Below are 13,387 nucleotides of genomic sequence, written 5' to 3'. Positions count from 1 at the left end.
ACAGCCGGTTCCTCCTTCGAGGCCGCCGGCGGCCGGCCCTGCTCCGCTGCCCGGGCCAGGTCCTACGGGGATACCTGCGGTGCCCGGGGCAGGGGGGTGGGTTCCTCCAGCCCCTGCTGTCATGCCCCCGCTCCCCGTCTTGCCCTACCCCCACGGTGCGGGAGTTTTTGGTGTGGCGGCCAACTCGGTATGGGACCCGTTCGCTTGCATTAAAGCAGGGGCTATCCCGTGCGGGTTGCCGTCCACCCCTTTAGGATGCCACCTTCACCCTTCGGTGAAGGAGGCTATATGGCGGGGAGAATACGTGGATCTTTTTTCGCTTTTGAACCGAGAGGTTCCTAAGCAGGAGAAAGAGATTGTCCCGGGGGAGAAAACGAAGAAGACCAAAGTAACGAAATGCTTCAGCCCCTGGCTGTATGCTTTTCTTACTTATGGGTCTGTGGTGATTCAAAGGCAGCCGGCTATGGCCTCTGCCATGTTTAAATATATAGATTTGATTGCTAGGGCCCACTTCGAATATAAGGGCACCATATGGCGCCATTATGATAAGGGCTTTCATATGAGGATGGCGGTAGAGCCTAACTTGCCATGGGATATGGTGGTTCCGGACCTTTGGTTCCGGGCCACGCATATGTCTGGAAAGGAAGGGTGTGAGCATACTGATAGTGGGCACTTCATGGAGGAGGAGCCTGGCGCGGCTTCACCGGCCAAGGCGACTCCTGGTGTGGCTGGCAAGGGGGCCTCGCCCGCTTGTCATGAGTTTGCGGCAAAGGGGGCGTGTTTTCGTCCCTTTTGTAAGTACAAGCATGCCTGCGGGAATTGTGGGGGGTCCCATGCAGCTTCAGTCTGTCCCCGCCCCAAAAAAGGGGCGGAGAAGAAGGGCGGGGGTCCAGGAAAACCTCCCCCACCAGCTGGGGGAAAAGGGGCCCAGCCCAATTAATGTGTCTGTGCTCGAGGGTTGGTTGGTCGACTACCACCCTCGCCCGAGAGCCGAGCTGCTCTTGAGGGGCTTCTCCGAGGGATTTAGGATCCCTTATGTGGGTGTTAGGAAGGCTTTCATGTCAGACAACCTCAGGTCGGTTGTCGGACATGAGGACATTGTTCGGGCTAAGATTCGAAAGGAGGTTGCTGAGGGCAGGGTCCTTGGGCCTTTCCCGGAGCCGCCCTTTTCGAATCTTAGAGTGTCCCCCCTGGGGGTGGTCCCCAAAAAGGCGAGTGGTGAATTTCGGTTGATTCACCATTTGTCTTTTCCAAAAGGGGAGTCAGTGAATGACTTCATTCCTGACGAGCTTTGTTCAGTCCGGTACGCATCCTTTGATGCGGCCGTGGCCATGGTTAGGGAGTGTGGGGTGGGAGCCCTTATGGGTAAATGCGACATTAAGTCGGCATTCCGGCTCCTCCCCATTCACCCAGGCGACTTCGAGCTTCTGGGCTTCCATTTCGAGGGTGGGTTTTATGTGGACAGGGCATTGCCTATGGGCTGTTCTGTTTCCTGCTCCCTTTTTGAGAGCTTTAGTACCTTCCTGGAGTGGGTGCTCAGGAGGCGTAGTGGCCTGGGTTCGGTCGTTCATTACCTTGATGATTTCTTGATGGCCGGGCCTGCGCGATCGGAGCAATGCTTTGCTTTGATGCGGGACTTCGAAGCCCTTTGTGCTCAATTGGGGGTGCCTTTAGCCCCCAAGAAGACCGAAGGCCCTGCCACCAGGATTACCTTCCTCGGTATTGAATTGGATTCAGAGGAGCAATCTTCCAGATTGCCCCTGGACAAGTTGATAAAAATTAGGACCAAGCTTGAGGCGGTCTTGGGCTGCAGGAAGGTTACTCTTCGGCAGCTCCAGGAGTTGGCCGGGATCCTTAATTTCGCCTGTCGGGTAGTGGTGCCTGGTAGGGCTTTTTCTCGCCGGTTGTATGATGCGATGAAGGGGCTACGTTTGCCCCACCATCGTACCCGCTTATGCGCTGGGGTCAGGGCTGACCTCTGCGTGTGGCGGGAGTTTTTGGAACATTTTAACGGGTTGTCTTTTTGGCGGCAGGAGCTTCTTTTGGAAGCGGAGCTGCAGCTGTGTTCCGACGCCGCAGGGACTTGCGGTTTCGGGGTAGTGTTAGGTGACCAGTGGTGCTGGTCGGCATGGCCTCCGGAATGGAGTGCCTGTTCCTTGGTTAAGGACTTGACCTTTTTGGAGCTTTTCCCCTTGGTAGTGGCCTTAGAGCTCTGGGGAGAGCAGTTTAGGGACAAGACTGTGCATTTTTGGTGTGACAATCTAGCGGTTGTCCATGTTGTGAACGCCCTGTCCTCAAGGAGTGACAGGGTAATGCGGCTTGTCCGCCATTTTGTGCACAGGTCCTTGTCTCTGAACGCCTTGTTTTTGGCTAGGCACGTCCCGGGGCTAGATAACGGGGTGGCTGACGCCTTGTCCCGTGGTCAGTTGTCCAGGTTTCGGACCCTGGCCCCGTGGGCCCGAGAGTCGCCAGAGGTGTTTCCAGCCCACCTGTGGAGCCTGGGCGGGCTCCCGCGAGCTGGAGGGACGAGGCCTCCAGGGCGATCGCCTTATCTGTAGCTCCTGGCACCCTGCGAGCTTACCAGCGTGCAGGTAAGGAGTTTGGGGATTTCAGGCAGGGTAGGGGTTACCCCCATAGCTGGCCTGTCCCGGTTGAGCACCTAGCTGAATTCTGTGTCCTGCTGAAGGGGCATGGCCTTTCAGTCAGGACTATCAGGTCTAGGTTAGCCGGCCTCGCCTTTCTGTCCAAGGCGGGGGGGTTTAGTGATTTTTCAGGTGATTTTCGCATCCGGAGGATGCTGGAAGGCTGGGTGCGGGAGCGACAGGGGTTCCCTTCTGACACTCGTCAGGCCCTGACGGTTCAGCAGCTGTCTTTGATTAATCAAACATTTGACAGTCTGTGTGCCTCTCTGTACGAGGCCCGTCTTTTTAGGGCAGCGACTTGTGTTATGTTTTTTGGGGCCCTTAGGGTCAGCGAGGCAATGGCCTCCTCGCAGTCTGACTTGTCGCTCTGCGCTTTCCAGCTCACTGATCTGACCTTTAGACAGGGGGGTGTCTCCCTTTTGGTGAGACACTCCAAGACAGATCAGTTACACAGAGGGGTTAGACTTGAACTTAGCGCAGCCACCGATCAGTCTGTTTGCCCGGTGGCTGCTTTGCAGCGTTTTTGTGGCTTGCGAGGGTCAGGGCGTGGGTACCTTTTTGTACACCAGGATGGCACCCCCCTGACCCGGTATCAATTCTGGGCGATAGTGTCTAAGGCAATGTCTCAGGTAGGCATGGATCCCGCCGGCTACGGAACGCATTCGTTCCGTATCGGCGCCGCCACTAGCGCGGCACTTTCTGGTTTCCCGGCCCAACGGATTCAGGAGATCGGCCGCTGGCGGTCAGCGGCATATTTGGGTTATGTTAGGCCCGCTGAGGATTCTGGGCAGGGTTTAGGCTAGGTAACCTCTCTGTGTGTGTCCTCTTCCAGGTTCCCAGTCCAGGCAGAAACCGACGGCGCTGCTGTGGGGCCACAGCATGGTCTTCTGGGCCGGCCGCTCAGCAGCCAGAAGCGCCATTGGGACCCAGCTGTCGTTGGGACGGTGGGTCAATGTTGTTTGGATGGGACGGAGGGGTATGCGGTGGGAGGGGCTCCTACCGACGTTGCTGGGTACTCAGCATCTCAGGGCGGTACCCGGCGCTGCTGGGCGGGCGGCTACCCAGGGTCGCGCCCAGATGGGACTGGGTGGTCGGCAACCCATAGCCGCACCCAGATGGCTGGTCTTGCACCTCGGTGGCAATGGCCTGTGCCTGCTTGGTGGTCTCCCACTGATCATCCAGGCGCGCGAAGACCTGCGGTGGCTTCGCACGGTATGGCCCACCACGCAAGTGGTGTGGTCAGAGATCCTTCCAAGGATCGTTTGGAGGGACGCCATTTCCCTTAGGGCCATACACCGGGTTAGGCGTAGGGTGAATAAGGCCGTGGGAAAAACAGTAAGGGAATTAGGTGGGGTTGTAGTGGCCCACCCCCTCATCACCGTAGATCGGCCGTGGCTTTACCGGGCCGATGGCGTTCACCTGTCAGAACAGGGGAACGCCATTTTCTTACAGGACCTGCAGCGGTCTCTGCGTGAGCTGGCGCAGATAGAGGGGGGAGTCGGGGGGCCAAGATAGAGATCTGACCCCCGCTCCGTGGCAGGTTAGGGGCGGAAATCTGGGTGGTGGTTCAGCAACTGCGCGTTCTCCCTTGGGCATCTTTGGGGATGATTGACAGGTTCTCTCCAAGCCCATGGTGGGTGCTACCTGCGCACTTGGGGGGAACCTGTCTTTGGGTCCCGCTATTGAAGTCCCAGGGTAGGGGTGAGCCGGCGGGACCCCCCTCATGCGAGTGCATGGCAGGGTCTCAGGTGAGGGAGAGGTCCCTCACCTGGACCAGCATCGACTACGCCCTTAGTTGCCCAGGAATGTTGACCTTTTACGTCATTTCCGCCCCGGAAGTGTTTGTTTGACCCTGCAGGTCCACTGTTTCCGGGTCATAGTTGAATATGTTGATTTATGCAAATTTATGCTAATTCATGCTAATTTAATTAATAAATTATGCAAATTTATTATAATAAAAATGACCCAAGTTTAAATCCAGCTCTGGTGTCCGAGTCGTTACTCCGTCTCTTCTGCAATATCGCCGGCTGACTTACCGGCCCCACGGCGCTTTTGCGGAAGGGCCGGGTAGACTCGGACCCTTCCTATGGCGGCCGCCATCTTGTTTTCGGCCGAAATCTCGCGAGGCAAGATTTCGGCCGAGAATGCTTTGCCCACGTGGCTGGGCATGACGTTGGGTCCGGGCAGGGCCTGCTGGCCCTATTTAAGGGCAGCAGGCCGGGAAGCAAGCCTTTTCGCCCCGGACCCAGCTGAAGAGCAGACACCCACCCGCCCTTCCCTATTTTGCAGTGTGCCTGGTGGGTCGCCTTCGGGGGCCGAATGGGAATTTTTTGCAGCCTCGCCCATTAGGCCGGGCTGTTTTTTCGCCCATTCCACACTGGGGAGATGGACGTGCGGTTAGGGGGTGCTTGCATTTAATTAGGTTAATTGGCTTACCTCTGGTCATTGGGTAGGCAGGTTAGGGGCGGAAATTTGGGTGGTGGTTCAGCAACTGCGCGTTCTCCCTTGGGCATCTTTGGGGATGATGGACAGGTTCTCTCCAAGCCCATGGTGGGTGCTACCTGCGCACTTGAGGGGAACCTGTCTTTGGGTCCCGCTATTGAAGTCCCAGGGTAGGGGTGAGCCGGCGGGACCCCCCTCATGCGAGTGCATGGCAGGGTCTCAGGTGAGGGAGAGGTCCCTCACCTGGACCAGCATCGACTACGCCCTTAGTTGCCCAGGAATGTTGACCTTTTACGTCATTTCCGCCCCGGAAGTGTTTGTTTGACCCTGCAGGTCCACTGTTTCCGGGTCATAGTTGAATATGTTGATTTATGCAAATTTATGCTAATTCATGCTAATTTAATTAATAAATTATGCAAATTTATTATAATAAAAATGACCCAAGTTTAAATCCAGCTCTGGTGTCCGAGTCGTTACTCCGTCTCTTCTGCAAAATCATTTTATCTTTGTTGGAAAGGGAGGCAGATATGGAAGCCAGAGAAGCATTTAATTGTTTAAAGTTTGCATTATATTAGCAGATTCTGGAATTTTTTATTCACCTCCAGTTCAAACAACAAAATTCTTTCTCAATTTTATTTTGTAAAACTCAACAAACCTTAACAGATTAAATGTCATCATTGACAATCTCTAAAAATAAAGTTTTCATAACATTTTAAAAAAATACTTAAATAAACAGAACAATCTGTTAGTATGTCTTGGTGCAGCTCTGTGCGAAACTTTCGACATACAATCAGCAGAGTTGTTGCAGTGGTGTAGATAATGTGTGCAAGCCAGGTAAAGTCTCAGACTTAGTATTAACAATATTATTATTTACAAATATACAACAATATTAACAATAGATTACAAACCGCACACAGCTAGAATAATACAACTCACAAGCAAAGATATCTCAAAGTAACCCTCCCCCCCCAAGAGGGAACAGTGCTGGTTCCCTTTTATGGCCAACCAATCAAAGTTCTTAAAGATACAGTCTTTGCTTTCATAGGCCAACATTGTTAGTTTACTATATGGCAATCCCAAAGTAGGTTATGTACAATGTACTAACAATCTCCCCCCTTGGGTTGACAACACAGTTTCCATCCAATACAGTTTCACATTCACTGTCTCATATTGTACCTAGTACAACTCTCAGTATGTAGTTTAGCTCCTTGTGCCTTGGTAAAATTGTCAGCTATGTTATCCGTACTTTCACGGTATTCAAGTTTAATTAACCCATCTTTTACACACTATCTTACATTCAAATACTTTAAGTCTGTGTGTTTGGACCTTGTCTTGACAGCTTTATTCTTTGCCATATTTATAGCTGACTGGTTATCTTCATATACTGTAATAGGCTTATTACACTCTATACCCAAGTCCACCAGCAACTGTCAATACACCAGTAAATCTGTACATAACTGCGACAGACTAGCAAATTCGGCCTCCATTGTAGACAAACTAATGTGTTGTTGTCTCATTGACTTCCAGTCTACCAAGGCTCTACCAAACAAAATAGTTAAACCAGCCGTAGACTTTCTGGTCACATTATCAGAGGCAAAACTGGCATCCTCATATGCCGTCAATTCCAATCTATCACCTGGTTCCAAAAATAAACCATGATGCACAGTACTCTTCAAATACCGCAATACCATATCATTGACTATATAATTCCTAATGAACTACTCTGATGAATCATGCAATTGCAAGGGCTCTTTAGTAGAGTTAGCAGTAACAGGTGGACCCAGAAGCTTACAATTTGTTCAAGACCTCCATACTTCCTTGTGGGCAACAATGCCAAATATTCCACTGCTAATCAATAAATCAATAAATTGAGATATTAACTCACAAATTAATGGATTTTAATTAATGTATCCAAGTTTTAATTGTTGGAGTTAATACCAATGAATGACATGTTTAACAAAAAAAAAACCCAAAAAGAAATAAAATGGACTTTAGTAAATTTAAAAAAAACTATATTTAAGTTTTTAAAAATATAAATACAGTACCTGAATTTATCCAGCTAAAGCATGGGCATTACATTAAAATGGAATCTCAGTTGAAAGCACACATCTAAATTTAGTTGTGCATAAATTAGATTATAACTCTGTGCATGTCTATCTTGGAATGTGTTATTACTGTATAATGTGTAGCTAAATTCACTACCACAATAAGCCAAGCTTTTTGTTTTACTATCGTTCGTGGAACAAACAGATACAGTATGTTCATTTAACATTAAGCCATATTACTAGCTCATATGCCCTCTGAAAGTGGACACCAACTCCTAGAATTTCATCAACTGTCATGATAGTTAGAAGAAAACCAAAATTAAAAGAACACCCAAGATTTGGAGAAGCAACTCTCAGCCTGAGGTGTATTGCATTTTTGACTCTTGATAATTTAACAGTTCACAAACTGAGCTTTGATGACTGCAACTCCCAAAATTCCCAATACAAAACAAATTGTGTACAGATAAAAGGGAAGATGTTTTCAGGACTCTCAATCTCCCATTGAATTTATAAATAATTTCTGAATGGGACAACTCACCATGGCCAATTCAACAATTCAATTTAATTATTGAATTTAATTATGTCATCCACATTTCATTTTGTCTCTCCTTTGTCATCCTTTCTTTAATGATTCTAGTCCACTATTTATTTGATATTAGTATAACTTTTGTCCTATGGCAACTTGGCCAAGGCAAGTTGTCCTGTGGCGAGTTGATTATGGTGATTTGGCTGCCACAAATTGTCCTAGATCCAAAAGGTTTGTCTTTTATTGGGAATTATGGAGGTTGAAGTCATCAGTACTCGGCTTGGGAGATTTAAAGCTAGAGTGTGCATGGAAAAGGAAGGAAGGAAGGAAGGAGGGAAGGAAGGAAGGAAGGAAGGAAGGAAGGAAGGAAGGAAGAGAGGATATTTCACTGAAATTGTTTAAAACATAGGAAACAGCAGAAAAAGCATATTGCATGTGGAGCAATGTATTTTAAAAATCCAAACTGAAAATAACACTAGGGTAGGGTAGGCAGCTTGATGGTCCTCAGGTGGAAATATGGCCCAAGTCAAGGGACTGTGGGAGTTAGAGTTCAAAACAACTAGAGGAGGCCAATTTATAAATTCTTGAACTAAAGAATAAATTAGTATTAAAATATTCTACACAAAAGCATGATCAAGTAATAGAGAAAGTTCAGTAAAATTGAACAATCCTCTCTCATAGCATATTAACTACTGTGTGTTGCATTGCTCTGATTAGCATAAATTCATATATTTGATAAATGTACATTTTTAACAATGTGATTATTTTTGCTATAAATATATGAAATATATGAAATGAATTACATAACAGTTTAAGAGCAGGAGTCATTAAAGTGTTTTGGTAATATGTTTTAAGTTTAAAATATTGTAAACAGAATTATTACTCTCAACCTCATGTAAAAATGTTAATATACATGATTTTGTGCAGCAGATATTACAGCAACAGTGATTATATTTATTTCTGCATGCATTAGTTGGAATATTATCTATTTTACAGCCATTATATCTTCGTTCTTTGAATGAGACTCAGCTGTTTTTGATGAAGGAGAGAAAATGAAACAGATAAAATAAGCTTTGGATTAGCATTAATTTGTTCAACTTTAGTACCACACAAGAATCATCAATGACATCCTATTATTAAAATCATTACTCTTGAATGAGATTAACGTTCCTTTTCACATAGAGCAACTGAGTTCACATGCATTTATGTTACATTATTATACAATTGGTTTCCTTTTGGTTTAGCATAAGATGAGCAAAACACAGTCGGGGGGATTGCATGCAGTTCCTCCAATACCACTTGAAACAGCTCAAGGTTATGCTGTCAAAATTAAATGTACAACACAAGTAGTCCTCAATTTATAAATATAATTGACCCTGAAATTATAGTTGTAAGTCTTTGTAGTTGTAAATCAAAGTACCTATATGACCAGAAGTTATTTTCTGGCCTTCTTTGCAGCAATTGTTAAGGAAATACTACAGTCAGTGAACTCATTTATTTGAACTGGGCTACTTTAAGTAATCCTTGGATAGCAAAGATATACCAACAAGCAAATACTGGAGTGCAGAACACAAGTCCTGTCACTAGAAGGAAAAAACACAAAACTGCATTTCATTGATTTGGTCATGCCATTGGAAATTCATTGGAAAGAGCAATTATGTTGGGAAGAGTTAATGATAAAAGGTAACCAGGCTACCAAAGAGCGCAATAACAATAGCATTTAGATCAAAGGTATCAACACACACATTGCCACAGTGGCATCATGTGACATATTGGGACTTTTTTTCCCTTTCACTAAACTGGGTATGGGGGTGGCCAGCATGCGATGCATCCGGCCCGTGGGCCAAGAGTTTGAGAGACGTAACTTAGACTTATATACTGCTTCACTTTGGTTTACAGTTCTCTCTAAGCAGTTTACAGAGTCAGCATATTGCCTCCAACGATCTGGGTCCTTATTTTACCACTCTCAGAAGGATGGAAGGCTGAGTCAACTCACTGAGTCCAGCGCGATTTGAACAGCCAAATTGCAGGCAACAAGTACTCAGGAGAAGTAGCTTGCAATACTACATTCTAACCACTGCATCACTGTGGCTCTTAATGGCTGGACACCATCAAAGCTGACACAAGCCAGAAAATACAAAAAGAAGCAATGCAAGATTAGAAGATATGGATAGAGCTGGCCAACAGAATCGCCAAGAGTTGGACAAAACTGAATGGATAACATCATCTCCACTTGATGTGAGGTCTTAATGAGGTTAATTAGGAAGTTGGAGTCAGTTTTAAGGATGTTAATAAAATCCAGGTTTTCCATTCTTGCTCTTAATCCAATCTCCCCAAATCAAATGAGAAACAGCAGAAAATATTCAATTTCACCTGTTCCAAAATTTATTTTACAGCTGACAGTTAGAGGCTAAATGGCAACCTCTAAAAATAAGAAAATGCCACTCTGGTGCACATGGCTTTAAGTTTAGCGCATTTACCCACTGTAGTTAACTTATCATGTCTTAAGGATTTATATTATATATACACAAAATACAAGCTAGCAGATCCAACCCAAACAGGGTTCAGTAAAATGCATGCTCAAATATAGAAAGAAAAATGGATTTCCTTTACCCCCTGGATATTTGAAGAAGGATAACTTTCCAGTATTCTTTTATTTTAAAATGATATAAAGTTTGCTACGTTCATTCACAATCTGTGAACCAGGTCCTGTCCAAAAAGGAGCCAACACAATAGCAGACCACAAGGTGAATGCCGTTATGTGGCTTAACCTGATTTCCCTTATGCTCTGTGCACATTTGTCTAGAAATAAAAGCCACTACACCTAATGTTAGCTTGAAATTAAGCACATCTATTTTTTATCCACTTGCTGCCTCGTTGCAAGTCTCATTAATACAACATGAGCCTGGGCTTAGCATGAGTAGTCCCAATGATGTAATTCCCATCCACGAGGTGTTCTTTAGAAACTTCTTGTTAGAAGCATCCTCAGGCATCTGAGCTGTTATTCTTGGCTTCAACCTTGGCTTCAATTCCTGGATGCTCACATGACAAAGTGCAGAGCAGGCTTTGAAAGTGTTGATGAAATTCAGCCTTTTCATTTGCTCCTCTTTAAATGTTGAGTAGTCATGAACTGGCATACTACTAGCCATGGTTACCCAAAGGAAAAATAGCTGTTAGATGTGCTTATACTGGTGATGGGAGCCATCTAAGCAGACTTACTAATGTCCCTGAGTCTGAGATTGATGGGATTAATCATTAAAGCTCAGACACAGTCATTATATGCCCTCATTGTGCTTTGTATTATTAATGTTTCCAGTGCCATAAGGAAGCAGAGGTACACCAAACTTCTACATATTCTTCAGCGACCAATCATATGTTTTGTAAAAGAGAGATGCTGCCTAGAAACCATCTCCTAAACCACAGCAGACCTTCTTTCAAAGTACCTCTTCCACATTAGAAACCTATTAGACTGCCTCTCTGAATGGAAATGTTATTAAGCCAGTTAGATTTTTGTGAATCTAACTGGCTACACTACAAAAAAAAAATATGGCTTTCAAAATGATAAAGTTAAAAAAAAAGTACATTTTTTTTCAAAAGGAAAAGTGAAGGAAAAGTGAAGTTTTGATAAAAAAAAGTTGAGCCCAGATGTTAAAAGTACTGAAGATAAGATTTCTAACACCTGCCAAAGCACATGGCTTCTCTTTACCTTCTCATGTGGGAATGGAGAATAAACTCAATGGTCATTGTACAATGATAATTCTTCCTGGGGAAACATAGCAACTAAGGGACTGAACAACAAACTCAGGGATCCTAACTTCAGATTTCAACTTTGTTCTGAGAAATAACTCATGTGCTATTTTTCAGCTGCAGCATCCCAGTTACTGAGATGGGAATGAGCAATGTTGAACTACTTTAGAGGAGTCACAAATGGGAAGAATTTTGAACATTTCATAATATTATGCAAAGGCTACGTTTTATTATCCTCTGTTTATTGTCTACCCTCAAAACAACAATATAGAGCACTGCACACCAAGATGACTAGACACAAGAACAGTTTGTTCCCCCAAGCACCATTACTCTGCTAAACAAATAATTGTTTCACCACTGTCAAACTATTCACCAAGGCTGCATTACTATGACTATTAGTCTTCTCACTGTTCCTATCACCTATCTCCTCCCACTTATGACTGTATGGCTGTAACTTGTTGCTTGTATCCTTACTATTTATATTATTATTGTTTCCTGATTGCTTATTTGTACCCTATAGCAATCATTGTTGTACTTGGCTCTTGACAAATGCATCATTTCCTTTATGTACACTGAGAGCACATGCACAAAGACAAATTCCTTGTGTGTACAATCACGCTTGGCCAATAAAGAATTCTCTTCTCTTCTCTTCTCTTCTCTTCCGTTCCGTTCCATCCCATCCCATCCCATCCCATCCCATTCCATTCCATTCCATTCCATTCTATTCTGAATATATGAGTGCGTGCAGCAACACTTTAAAGGACACAATAGAAATTATGACGTCACAGCATTTGTATTGTGTGTATTTAATTCTCTAAGAAGGAGCACAGAGGGGTGGGCTACTGCCTGGATTGGGGGGAAGGCAGTGGGGTAGCGAAAATGAAGCACCACCCCAGAGCACCCAATTTACACTGAAAGATGTTGAAAGAAAATGCAGGGCATCCTACATAAGCCACGCCCACTGTGTGGTAGTAAAAAAAAATTGTAGCCCTTCACTGGGAGCACATGGTGGCTTTTCTCTCCATCCAGAATTGCACATCCTCTTGGCATTAGGCTAGTATTTCGGACACATCACTTGATCAGCCAGGTTTATGATACCAGATCCCAAACTGAGGGAATGACCTCATCCAGTGGCTTCATCTGGATGTTAAACAGAAATGGAAAGAACTGTGAGTCCTGCAGCACCTGACAAATGAGGGGGCTTGGGCATGCCTTCTCTTCATCACTGATTGAAGTCATGCTTTTTTTATAGCACAACTATACGGAAAAGAAACAAGGTATATTCCTCTGTAAATATATGGTGAATTATACCAAACAGATCTCAATGGACTCATATATTGCATCACGGCCAATTAAACGGCCGGGGGAAGGTTGTGTCAGGGCCTGAAGTGCATGGCCTGGCGTTTCCACATCTTCCGGGATGGCAATCTCACGAGAAATGTGAGACCGCCGTACCTGGCTTTGCACGTCATCACGCAAGTGCTTCCACTTCCAGGGGGCGTGGTCGAGCAAGCCCTATTTATAGGGCTGCACCAAGTGGCCTCTTCCTTTCCCCCCAGGCATTTCCAGCGCAATCATATCTTTCAGTGTGCCTGCCGGGGTCACCCTATGGGGCTGAATAGGAATTTTTTGCGGTCTCTGCATCTTAGCAGCGGCCGTTTTTTCGCCTATTCTACACTGCGAAGGAGGATGGACTGGCTAGGGAGTGTCTCGCATTTAGTTCTAATTTTGTCAATTGGCTTTCCCTTTGATCACTGGGGTAGACAGGTTAGGGGTGGAAATGGGCAGTGATAGCAACTCAGTGTTCTCCTTCAGGCATCTTTCAAAGGTGATGGGCAGCCTCTTACCAGAAACTCAAGGTACCTTGCGGCTGGGAGAATTGGAGGGGGGATGCCCTTAGGACTCACCTAACCCAATAACTGGATGGGAATTGGATGGTGAGCCCTCCCACATATTAAGGTATGGCCAGGTACCTGGTGAAGGCA

The sequence above is a fragment of the Erythrolamprus reginae genome, chromosome 2 (genome assembly GCF_031021105.1).
Source record: "Erythrolamprus reginae isolate rEryReg1 chromosome 2, rEryReg1.hap1, whole genome shotgun sequence".
Lineage (NCBI taxonomy): Eukaryota > Metazoa > Chordata > Lepidosauria > Squamata > Dipsadidae > Erythrolamprus > Erythrolamprus reginae.
The sequence above is the reverse complement of the archived record's forward strand: the minus strand, read 5'-3'. Positions refer to the sequence as shown.